This window comes from Nannospalax galili, unplaced genomic scaffold, assembly GCF_000622305.1.
Source record: "Nannospalax galili isolate Female #2095 unplaced genomic scaffold, S.galili_v1.0 scaffold709, whole genome shotgun sequence".
Taxonomy (NCBI): Eukaryota; Metazoa; Chordata; class Mammalia; order Rodentia; family Spalacidae; genus Nannospalax; species Nannospalax galili.
The window spans coordinates 164,845-178,230 of record NW_008360314.1 but is presented as its reverse complement, the minus strand read 5'-3'; the positions used below and the strand labels follow the sequence as shown (position 1 = coordinate 178,230).

Here is a 13,386-nt window from a genome sequence, read left to right as displayed (position 1 = left end):
AACCATTTAAAAAATTTTCTAATAATAGAGTATTAGTTTTTGGATTATTTATTATTTATTTATTTATTTATTTATTTATTTATTTAGTTTTTCTTTTTGAGACAGGGTCTCCTTGTAGCCCTAGCTGTCCTGGAACTCACTGTGTAGACCAGGCGGGCCTCAAACTCACAAAGATCTGTCTGCCTCTGCCTCCGAAGTGCTGGGTTTAAAGGCGTGTACCACCACGCCTGGCGAGTATTAGTTTGCAAAGTATTCTCTTATGATGTTCTTGAATACATTGGTATCTGTTGTAATGTTTTTCTCTTCATCTCTCATTTTATTGATTTAATTTTGCTCTTTCTTTCTGTTGGTTAGCTGGGATAATAGTTGTTTTATATTATTTTCAAAGAACCAGATCTTAGATCCATTGAATGTTTTTATTGTTTTCTTTGTTTACATTTCAAAGATAAATTTATTCTCTTGTTTTTAGTATTTCTTCTCATCTCCTAACTTATAAAATTTGAAATGAAAACTTAGCTGTTATTTGATGGGTTTCCTTCATATGTAACCTGCTGTTTTTCTCTTGCTGTTATCAGCATTCTTTGTTTGCTCTGTAAGTTTAGTGTTTTCATTATGATATGCCTGTGGATTTTGCTTTCTGGTCCTGTCTATTAAGTGTTCTGTGTGCTTCTAATACCTTCTTGGGTATATATTTCCTTGATTTAGGCAAACATTTTTCTATAATTTTGCAATATAATGGGTCGATGTGATTGACCTGAGATTCTTCTCATTCATCTATACCTATAATTTGTAGACTTGGTTCTTTCATAGTAATCCACAGATCCAAAATATTCCATTGTGTTTCTTTTTTACTGTATTTTTTATATTATTTTCTTGAGCAATCCAGTTCTCCAACTTGATGTTGAAGTCTCCATATTTTTCATTCATTCTGCTTATAAGACTTTCTCCTATCTTTTCTAATTGGTTTAGAGAATTTTTCAATTTCATCTTCATATCCATCTGAGTATTCTTAAAAATTTCTTTCTCTTTCATGAATTCACTCTTCAAATTCTGTTGTCTTTGTGAGTTTACTCTCAGTGTCAGTCAGGAGTTTATTCCTATCCTTTTTCTCACAGGTGTTTGTTTTTGTTCTTTTAAGTCCCTGAATTCTTTGATCACATTTATGATTGTTCTTTAATTTCTGTGTCCTGGTGTTACTCTGGTTAGTAATCATTGTGGAGCACTTCTTTAGGACTCATGAGATTTGGTGGGAACATATTATCTTGGTTTCTCATATATTTTGACTGGGTATAGGAAAATCTTTTGTTCGTTGTGTGTCTTTTATAAAATTTTAACTTGCCTTTGTTGATTAGAAGTTAAGGTCTGTTTTTATTGTTGTTGTAACTTGGTTGATTTCTGATCAAGTATGAATAGTTGATCTGTGCTTCATTTTCTCAGTTTTGATTATGTTTTGGAATGACAGGGGATGTTCCAGGTCCTGTGTGAGTTCAGAGATGGTGACAAGGTTAACTAGTTCTAGCTAGTGCACTGGGCTAGTTCACAGCTGCAACAGTGCTTTCCAGTTCTAGTCCCAGAGGACGGGGAGATAGAGACAAAATGGGAGATGTTCTAACTAGCTCTCCCAGTCAGGTGAAGGAGTAGTGGGTTCTGAGCCTAGACCAAAAAGGCAGCCATCTGGTAATCAATTTTGATTCACATAGTAATGGGATAAAATATTCAGTGCTTTGAAGATAAGGTATCCAGTAATTAAATGAAGTACTATAGAGAAAAATACACTAATTTAAACTAAAATAACACTTAAAATATAATACAGTACACGTTATATAGATTTTTTATCATCTTCAAGAGATAAAGTGTGATTAAGTATATTCTATGTGAATATTCTTATATTTAGTTTTATTTTGATGAACATATTGTGAATTTTTCATAATTTGATCTGGCAATTATAAATTTTTTTAAATTATTAAAATAATGTGTATAATGGTTCACTGGACACAATTACAGAAATTCCTAAATATTACAGCTCTAGAGCCTTTTCATATTATTATTAACTTAATTATAACAATTCTATATAATCTACATGTTTCTGGACTTTGTAAACATGAAATCATATCAAGACGCACAGTCACTACACAATAGTCACCAATTTACAGTTGAAGAACATTAGTCTGTTACTTTACAATAGCATGTTTTGTGTGAGGCTTGTACCACCACACAAGGCAATTTAAATATACTTTTGAGACAGATTTAACACAATTAGACATAACTATATAAATATCAAGAACTTGATTATAAATATTTTCAGTAAGATTTTGATGAATCAAACATAAACAGATAACAAACTATTTAATTTGAGTGAAAATGATGTTTATTTATTTGACACCCAGCATCATTCAATGCCATGCAGTGATTTAGATGCACATTTTATTTGTGAGATACCCTAGTCATGACATCCCTTAAAGAAATTTAATCCAGTAAACTATCATAGGATAGAGTATCTAAAGGTTGTGTAAAGAGTACAAATATTTGAATAAACTTCACTTGATACATGAAATAACACAGTCTTGACTATGTAAATTATCTGAGTAATGAATATTAATTTCAAAGCTGAAATAGTAGAAAGCTATATAGTTCAGTGTCTTGGATAATTATAGATTATGTGAAATTACCTTAAATGATAGATTTTTATAGATGACTTTTTTATTGAGCTTTTATCATTTCATGAAATATTTTGCACTCAAATCCAGACCCCCTCCCCATCTATTACTCCCCCTATTCCCCCACCAAAACCTATGCACTCTGCCATACATGCTAAGATACATTCATTCAGGTGGTTGCACCCAACTGTCTTTCAGGGTAAATGTGTCCACTGGAGTCTAGTCAGCCCATCCAGTGGTCGTATGTGAGTCATACTCTCCCTCACCCAACAGCAATCAGTCTCAAATAGTTCTCAGTCTAGTGCTGGCCCACCACCTATTTTTCATTTCCCCTTTGGGCCCTTGTTTAATTGAGCCAACATGGTCCTGCACCCGACGCCACCACTGACACAGGCTAACATGAGAAAGCCTCCAGTGGGCTGTAATCCTTTACCTCCCTGTGCTCGTGAACCAGCCCTGCCTCTTACAATCTTTCCACCTCTTCTTCTGCAATGGTCCCTGCGACGTGGGTGAGTGACATTCCGTATAGGAGTCCCATCCCACGCTCTTATTCTCCAAAACTTGGCCAGTTGTGGCCTTTTGTGTGCATCACACTCTGCTGTTACAAGGAAGCCTAAACAGAATTGTCAGGTTAAGAAATAAAAATGGCTATGAAGCACCTTGTAAAGTGTTCAACATTCTTAAAATTAGAAAAATTATAAAAACCACTTTAAGATTCTATCTTACTCCAGTCAAATTGGCAAAGATCAAGAGAATGAAATACCCCAAATGCTGGAGAGCATGTGGAGAACGAGGAACTCTCATTAACTGCTGGTGGGAATGCAAACTCATGCAACCACTATGGAAAGCAGTATGGAGAACCCTCAAAAAACTAAAAATGAACTTATCATATGATCCAGTAATACCACCACTCCTTGGCATACACCCAAGTGACTCATCGTGCTGTAGAGATAAGTGTACACCCAGGTGTGTTGCTGCTTTGTTCACAATAGCTGCGAAATGGAAACAACCTGAATGTCCCTCAACTGATGGATGGTTAATGAAAATGTGGCACATCTACTCAATGGAGTTCTACTCAGCAGTAAAAAAAGACAAAGCTATGAAATTTGCAGGTAAATGAATCGAGTGTTATACTAAGTGAAGTAACAAATACAGAAAAACAAGTGATGTATGTTTTCCATCATTTGTGGATTGTAGCACCAATCCCTTATATGTGAGTATATAAATTTTGATGTTACACCAGGAGCCAGAAAAAGGAAAAGGATACATGGAAGTAAAGGACAAGAAACAACCTGAAAGAGGGAGAGTAGGGAACCTGAGAGAGGTGGAAGAAGTGGGAGTACTAAGCAGGGAGGAAAGGAGGGAGGGACACGCAAGGGACCATGGTGTGGGGGAGGGAGGGAAGTCAGGAGAGGAAAGATGGTAGGAGTCTGGAAGTATTAGGAGGAGGGTGGGGATAATGGATGCACTGTGACTAGGGAGGGAGGGAGGAGGGAAGTAGAAGGGAGAAAAGAGTGGAGATGAGTGAGTCTTGGGAAGACAGGAAACCTGGGGGGAAAAGTGATGCCCTAGAAACCCCATGAGAAATGCACAGTGTCTGAACATTAATGTGTAGGTATACTTGGGAGCTGCTTGGAATGGAACACAGTGCTAGACAAAAGAGACTTCCCTTAGAGTGACAAGCATGCTGTACAACACTCATCAAAGAAGGTTCTTTTTGCAACAGATGTAGGCTACTACAGAGTTGCACATCTGGTCATGCACAGAGAACATATGTCTGGGAGATGCCCAGTACTAAGTGACACATCTGGAGATAGAAAGGGTTTTATGAGGGGATGGTGAGTTGGCAAAAAATTAAGAGCACTTTCTGCTTACAGGGCTTGGAGACATAGTTCAGCAGTTAAGAGCACTGGCTCTTCTTGAGAGGACCTGGGATCAAATCCAAACACCCATATGGTGACTAACAACTGCTTGTAACTCCAGTTCCAGAGGATCTGACACCCCTCTTCTGGCCTCTGTGGACTTTGCATGACATACATACACACAGGAAAAACTTTCATACACATAAAATAAATGATAAATACTTTTAAAAAATACATAAATACAAAAAAAGCATGCTTGATGCTCTTGCAGAAGATCTGCCCTCATTTCCTAGCATCCACATCAAAGTTTGTAACTGCCTGTAACTCAAGGTACAGAAGATCCAGCACTCTCCTCTGGCCTCTGCAAGCACCAACATGCATGTGTCACACTTATACATACAGTTACATACACACATACACACACACACACACACACACACTACAAAAATCAAACCTTTAAAAAAGAAAGGCTTTGTTTATTGGGAGGATCCATAAAGACTCAGCACAAGAGCTGGTACTAAGACCAATGGAGAACGTAGGACGGACTGTGAACACAGGGTTGGAAGGAGCCATGTATGAAGCTGATGGATACATATATTTTACATGTTTATTTATTTATCTATTTATTATTTATTTATATTTATTGTATGTGTATCAGTGTTTTACCTGTATGTTTGTAAGTGCACCACGTGTGTGCAATGTCTGCAGAGACCAGAAGAAGGCATCAGTGTCCTAGAACTAGAGTTATGACTTGTTGCTTGTCACCATGTGGGTGATGGGAACTAAACCTGTGTCCTCTTTCAGGAAAGCCAAATGTCTTTCACCATTGAGCCTTGTCTTCAGCCCTACAATCATATGCTTTTGAAAAATCTCAATTCAGTTTTGATTATTCCTGACATGTATACATATCATGTTTTCCTTAGTAAAACCATTTCTGAACATGTTTTCACTACATAGCTTATATGTTTAAGTATTCAAATTTAGTGTTTAGCTTTGTATTGTATTCTGTAAGTCAATAGTGAAAAAAATATTACCAAGAAATCTACTGTAATTGAGGGATGTAGCTCCTTGGTAGAGAACATTTGATTAGCATGTATGAGGACATATGTTCCATGCACAGGAACACACACACACACACACACACACACACACACACACACACACACATACACACACACACGCAAAGGAGTTGGCCTGGCAAGATTATTTAGTGGGTAAAAAGTGCTTGTTGTATAGGCTCGGAATCTGAAAGTTGTGCTCTAATGTTCACATATAGGCCATGTGATGAGGACACCCATAATCATATATATGTGCACACACATACAGTACCATATACATACACATAACAAAAAATAAAATAAAAATTGATGTCCACTGTTTTTGCAATCATTGTTCAATTTTCATTGATGAAAACTATGTCAATGCTGTGAGCATAGTATGATAGAATTGATTTTCACTAAATACTGTAAGTGGAATAATACATTATAGAATCTGAGTTCACACATCTAAGTATCAAGTTTATCATTTATATCTGCAGAAGGTAAAATAAACAATAAAAAAATCACAGACAAGAACTTATACAGGAGGTGCTGACACCCCATTTAATGCCCATGAGATACGCTACTTAACAGTTTTGCTCATAAGCTGAGTTCTACTATTATCAAGCACATGGTATGATGTATGATGATTATGTTCTGTTTCATTTTGTGTATTTTGTGGTTTCAGAAAGACCAGAGAATCCATGTGGAAATAAATTCATGAACAATGACTGGTGTCTGTGAGGTCCCTGGGTGCCATTCCTCACATCTGTTAGGCCTATTAGGTCTGTCTTCAGTATAATGCATAACTTTCATGTAAAGCAATTTTTTATACTCCTGTAAAAGGCATTTTTTCTTAGCTGTTTTCATCACTCATAGATGAAAACAGGGCATATTGTGAAGCAAATGCTCTTGACATTGGAGCATAGAATGCTTTAAGAATCTGACTGGATTTAGTGGACATAACAATGATAGACTGTGTGAACTGAGCCAAGGTAATGGAATATCCACCTGCAGTGCTTGGTTAAGAAGCATATCTCCTTTTGACTATTTATACTTCATTGCTAAAATTTTCAAAGACTCTCAGTCAGGCCTTTAAGTGTTAACCAGTGAGGGGATTCTTCTGAAATGTAGTGAGTTACAACACTATCTCGTTAAAGGGCAGTTGTTATTACTGTTAGATTAAAATCTCCTGAAATTATTATTGGAAAATTAGAAACAAAAGTATGCTGGTTTTCCACATGTGCTCATTTTTAAGAAATAGCTATACCACATAAATAATTATAGTAGTTTGTCTTGCAGCAACAAGTTTTCCAATAATCTTACCTTAATATGTAAGTGTATGATTTTAGTATGTTTCATAGAAGCTGTTTCATAAGGATTATCCTAAAATGTTTCAATCAACTCGATTTCCATAGAATATTTTTTTCATCACTTCCTATTTTTTATAGTGTGTAATTCATTTTAATAATGTGGCAAGATATAATGGCACTCATTATTATTTACCATAATTTCAAAATTAGATAAATATTCTAATCTTTTCATAGTTGCACATAATAACATGCTTTTTAATTCTGTTTTTAATTGTATCGCTATAATGTTTCAGGTTATGTATGTGGCTCACATTGTATTTCCAGAGGTCAGCATTGCTCTGTGGTGTTACAGTAGGCATAAGAACAATACAGAAAGAGGGGTAAGGATCAGTGATTATGTCTTCATGAGAATGAGTATACCAAACACTCTGGTCGTGGCCCCCAAAGCTTCCTTATTCCTCAGGCTGTAAATTATTGCACTGAGCATGGGGGTGATGATAGTGTAGAAGACAGTGAGAATCGTATCTTCCACAGGTGAGCAGAGACTCTTGGGCTGCAGGTATATGTAGACAAGAGGTGCAGGGTAAAATGTCACCACCATTGTGTTGAACAGGTGGTGAAGGCCTTTTTTCATCCTTCTTTTGAGTGCATATGGAAGACAGCATAAATGACCCATCCATAGAAAGAAGTGATGCCAAAGAATGGGAGGAGGAGAAACAGGCTGGTGCTAACAAACACTGTGTACTCGTAGACTGAAATGTCAACACAGGCCAGGGGCAACGTGGCTGGGACATTACAGAAGAAATAATTAATGGCTCATGATCAGCAGTAAGGAATATGAAGCACATAGGCTATATGTGCCAAGGAGTTGATGGAACCCGATAACCAGTATCCTATGATCATTTTCAGACACATCATTTTGCTCATGTGGATGGAATAATGGTGGGGATGACAGATGGCCACAACACTATCATAAGCCATGGAGGCCAGGAGTAAGCCTTCAGAACCTGCCATGGTCAGAAAGAAGGAGGATTGCACTCCACAGCCCAGGAGGGAGATGCTTTTCTGGCCAGACAGGAAATTAAATGCCATCTTGGGGACAGTAGTGGAGATGCACATAAGGTCCATAAGGGAGAGCTGGCTGAGGAGAAAGTACATGGGGTGTGTAATTGTGAGTCCACACGTATGAGGTGGACCATTGCTGAGTTACCAAACAGGGCGAGGGGAATATTAAAATGATGATTAGTAAGAGAAGTTACCCAGTTTGATTCCTGGAAACAAACCCAACAAAATGAAGTCACTTGAACTTTGATTCCATTTCTCAGTAACGATGTATCTTCCTTGAAAAATACAAAGCAAAAACGATCCTGAAAACATGAAGCTGGAGAGGACAGAAAAAAAGAAGGTGACATTGCAATGGGTCATTAGAATAAATTGTTTTACCTCTGGTACTCAATTTATTGTTTAATTGATTATAATATCTGTATTGAGGGTCCCTTTCCAATAACCTCCAATAATCACCTCAGCAATAAGATACGGTCTAAATAAAGTCAAGGGCAACAACATGAATAAGATATATTTTCCTTCCTAGAAAACTCCCAGGCAAGCTAATTCCTAGGTATTATTAACATATCTGAGAAGAGGGAAGAGCACCACCAAGGAGCCCTCAGCACCTCTTTACCTGCTCTCTTCCACTTTACTTTTCCATCTTCCCTCCCACCGTCCCTCTCTCCACTCTGAAGAGACAGACATGTGTCTTCTGCTGAGTGCTCTGCTTTGTATGTTCTCTAAAGACACACTTTGACTTTCCTGAACATGTCACCACCCCAATCACTGTTCTTGACCTTGAAAGGTATGTTTACAATAGCCCAATGCTGTTTGGTATTTATATCTCCATGAGTCCATTATCAGAATTTCTAAAGATATCAACCAAATATAACCTTATACTCAGTTTTTTATGTAATTAAATTATACATGATAACATTTGGGGAACAAAAATTAGTCTCAATAGACCTTTAAAAATACTAGAGGACATGAAGTTTGGCAGGGGTAGTGGTGGGGAGGAGGTCTGAATATGATCCAAAAACACTGCATAAAATTCTCAAAGAATCAATAAAAATATTTTTAATTACATATGATAAATGTCACATTATTATTATATCTATATATTTCATTCTATTTTATGCATTTATAAGCTACAAATCTTATGAAAATTCAAACAGCATAAGTATGGTGATTCTAATGCACATATGTATACACGTATAAGAGATTTTGAGATACAATAGTTTATGTGAACTCTCTTCACATTCCTTCATTTGTTCCAATCCTGTCACAAAACAAATGATGTAATTAAGGTATGAAAAAATCTCCCTTTTCTTAATATTGAAAGCAGTGTTCATTAATATGGTGCGTAATTCTCTAAGATTCAGTTAAGATTGGTGTTAGATTTTGAGCTTGTGTGGCTGTTGCAAATGTCAAGCCATTTTATTTTCCCAAATGTAGTGTTGGATTGGTAATATCTTATGTGAATATAGTACCAAACTCAGTTCAATCTATGTAGCTAGTACACTGCTCTGGAGAACTACACCTGTTTCCACACACACTATCGCTAGGCCAGAACACATGGGACACGTGGGCTGTGCTGTGTCCTCCTTCTGATCTGTAGTTTTCCTATGTCATAGGCAGAAACAATAGGCAGCTGCAAAGCTCAGTTGGAAAGAATGAGCAGGCAGCCACATATTCATGACATCATGTTTATACTTAACCCGCTGCAGATGTTTTTGTCTTTGAGCTCCTGAGGCAGAGTTCTGTGGAGCTCAGACAAGCCTTGACTCACTATGCAGCCAAAGAACCTTCCTGCCTCTAACTCACATGTCCTGGGATTACAGCTGTTAACCTACCGTGCCTAGCTTCTCATTTCTTATTTAATCAAATAAGGAAAATAAAACAAAACTAAATGCTAATAACTTAGAGTAAAGCAATTCATATGAGAAGAAAGTAAACAAATTTTATTTCTGGACCCTTTTCCTGATTTTCATGACCAAACCTTGGCTTCAGGACTTTTTCTGTAACATTACACATTATTAACAGCTCTGTCTCTTTGTCACCTAGATGCCCTGTTTCTTCACTCGTTCTCACAAACACACATAAACATATTTGCCCTCTTCATTCACCTAGACTTACTATAAGAGTTCTTGCTTTACATCTTTTGGCCTTTGTCTAAAAGAAGTCCTGAAGCCACAGCCAGCCCAGGGTACCAATTTAGGAATTCATATTGGGAAAATGAAGAACACTGTTAGTAGACTGTTGCAATTATTTACACACAGTAACAAGTCAAGTGACATTTCATATGGATATGTGGAAGACAGTTCATCATAGCAAGATGAGAATGTACTTTTATCATTAGACAAAGAGCAAAGATGACATCACTGATGCCCTGTGCCCTTATAACTTTTCAGAAATAAAGACTCTCAACCTGGGAGGTAAATATAAACATAAGCCCACAATCGCTCTCATTATGATACATGCCTTCAGATTACATTCCCTGCTTCTTCCTTATGAAACTACTGCTAGATACTGACTTGTTTTGATCTTTAAATTATGCAAGATGCTGCAATCTAGAGTCCACTTCTAATAGGTGCTATAGATCATAGAACAACAAATTCTGAATACTGTCTGATATATATTTTCTTTTTTGGTCTTTTTGAGACAGGGACTCTCTGTAGCCCCAGCTGGCCTGGAACTCCCTATGTAGACCAGATTGGCCTTGAACTCACAGTGATCTGCCTCCTGATTCCTGGGATTAAAGGCATGCACCACCATGCCCAGCATATGATAATTCTTACTATGAGGAAAGGTGAGTAAGCAAAGAGTGAGAGGCAGTTGGATTAGACCCCTCTAGTAGGTACCTAGTGGAGGTGCTCTCTGAGAAAGACTGCTGTGGAATATTCTGCTGAATGTGAAAAGCAAGGAGCAAGGCCTGGAAGGGACTGAAGATAAGCCTCCCAAGCTTATGAGACTGCAGCAGGGAAGAGTGAAGGACGGGCATAAGGACATGGGAGTAGGAAGAAATAAGATTTAGACTGTTCATGGCGAGATGAGACACCAGGGAAGGTGGTGTGCTCTTAAGTGTATTTCTAGATCTCATACGAGATGCTCTGGGTCAGAAAAGAGGAGCGAGGAGGAATGTGTAAAGGAAATGAGGAGAAAGTGAGAGTTTCTGGGGAACTCATTTTTTTAAATTATTTATTTAATAACCACATAATTAGAAGAAGCATTACATCGGCAATGACTTGACATATTCAACAACAATTTCCAGAGCTAAGATGCATCTCTTTCAAAATTGGCTGTAAATTTTTAGGTTTGCAGTTGAATTAATACAGTTATACAATATTGTACTCCGTATAAACCCTATAAGACATACAATTAAATGAGGTTTTAAACTTTGAAAACTGTGTATTAAAATACACAGTTTCATACAGAAAAATTCATTTTTAATACAATTGGCACTTGTAGCAGGGGGCCTCCAAAGACGGTGCGGACCCAGAGCCCTGGGATTTAGCAAGAATTCACTTCACTTCTTGGTCCGGAAATAGCCCACCAAAAGGAGCCCACACCTCTGTACCCTGCTGGAGAGCCCAGTGACTGCTGACAGACTGCGTGGCATGGACCAATCAGAATACGATATGCTGACTGAAGGGACTTGGGGGTGGAGAAAAGGGAAATATAAGGTGTGCCTCCTCCTGCATTGAACAAGCCTGCAGCACCTCGCCTAGTTATTGCTTCTACCCGACTCCTGGGGTCTGTGTGTTGTGACTCCATGCCTCTTACCCCCTAATCGGCAGGGGACCTGATCCAGGTTAGGGTCTTCACAGCTGGCCTGAGGAGAACCCAAAACAGACACTAAGATGCACATGTGTTTCTAATCTCTTTATTAGTCACAGTCAGTTACTTTCTGAGCTCCTTGGCATCTTAGCATGGATATAAAGTCATCAGATAGATTTCAATGGTAATGTTTTTCACATCTACTTATTATTAAGGAACAAATTTTTATGCTTTGAAGAATTTTTTTATTTTCTTTTTTTTTATTTATTTATACACCCACTTCCCAGGTAGCACCCTCCCAAAGCCTCCCTCCCCCAACTATCACCCTTACACTCTGATATCCTTGCTACAGTCTGCTGTGTTGTTGGCACCCTCAGCCATTCCCCACTACTTGCCCTTCTGGTAAATCTAGTCAGCCTATCTAGAGGTCTTTGTTTTAGGAGGGTCAGCTGTTCTTCATCTAGCAGTAATCAGTTGTCTATATTCCTTTGGATAAGATTGGGGTCTGCTGTTCATTTTCCCAGTTCTATGCTGTGTTACTATTTGGGAATCCCTTTGGCCACCCTGGCCATCAACTCAAAAGAAGATATCACTTGTCTGGCATTGTAGCTTGTTATGTAGCCTTTAGCTATACATGGACTCTTATGAAATTATGTTGGCCCATTTAATCTTTGGTTATACTTTCCTTTTGGGTGTTTAAGGCCATAAATTTGGTCCACATAAACCAATTTATTTTTACTCTTAAGGTAGTTTGAGAATCTGTTCCTCAGGGGTCACATGGGCTTGGGAGGAGCCACTGGCTCCTTTCTTTTATCAGCTCCACCTATGCCAAGGTAAGTCAAAGGTCCTGCTTGACCATGGTTGGCTTCGCTTGGAAGCATGGAGGAAATGATTAATCTCTGTTGACCCTCCTTTTTATAGACTGGACAGTGGTTCAAGTCCATCTAGTGGGGTATGCTTGGCCTCCTTGACAAAGAGGACAGGTGATGCACTGCCATTATAGGACATTTTGAGAGATGGTCATAGTACCCTGGAACTAGTCAACCTAGGAAGGCAAGGAGCAAAAAGTGTCCTTTATGTCCCTCTGACCAAATCATTATTGACCTCAAAGTATGTCTGTTAAACACCCAAGAAGTTTAGTTCCACCAGTCTGGTATTTTTAATTACTGTGTCATGTAGATAAATCTTGGGCAAAGATTAGTTGTTCTCAGATAAACATTACCTAGACATATATTACTTGATCTGCTGTGTATAATTTGCCAGTAGGGTGTAGGAGTAATATGGTTCTCTCTGGTTTTCAAAACTAGCTAGGCATTGTTTATCTCTCACATTGTCTCTTCCCTCCATCATGGTTTTCCCACTTAAGGTGGCCCAATTTCCCCCCTTTCTCCCTTACTGATACCCTTCTCCTATGGTCCAACCTCTCTTGAGTTCCTTCTTTCCCTTTATCCCCTATGTTCCTTGTATACCTTTCCCTCCCCCCTCCCATAAACTAACCCAATTTTTATCCATAGCTCCCTTATTAAGGCCTGTTTCCTACTGTTCTTCTCTTTCAGGTTATTTCTTTTCCTGAGCTAATATTTTGACCATTCCTTTTGAAATGTACTTTCAAATTCCTTATACACTGCTAATTCATGATTATCAGTTTCTGACATTTTACCCATAGTAATGATTGTTCCTCGCTTACTTTTAT

The 13,386-nt window shown here is 38.0% G+C and overlaps 1 pseudogene; it reads right to left on the bottom strand.

Moving 5' to 3' along the window:
- Positions 1–7,263: 7,263 nt before the first annotated feature.
- The window catches only part of LOC103727131, a 118,678-nt pseudogene continuing 112,555 nt past the window's right edge, over positions 7,264–13,386 (bottom strand).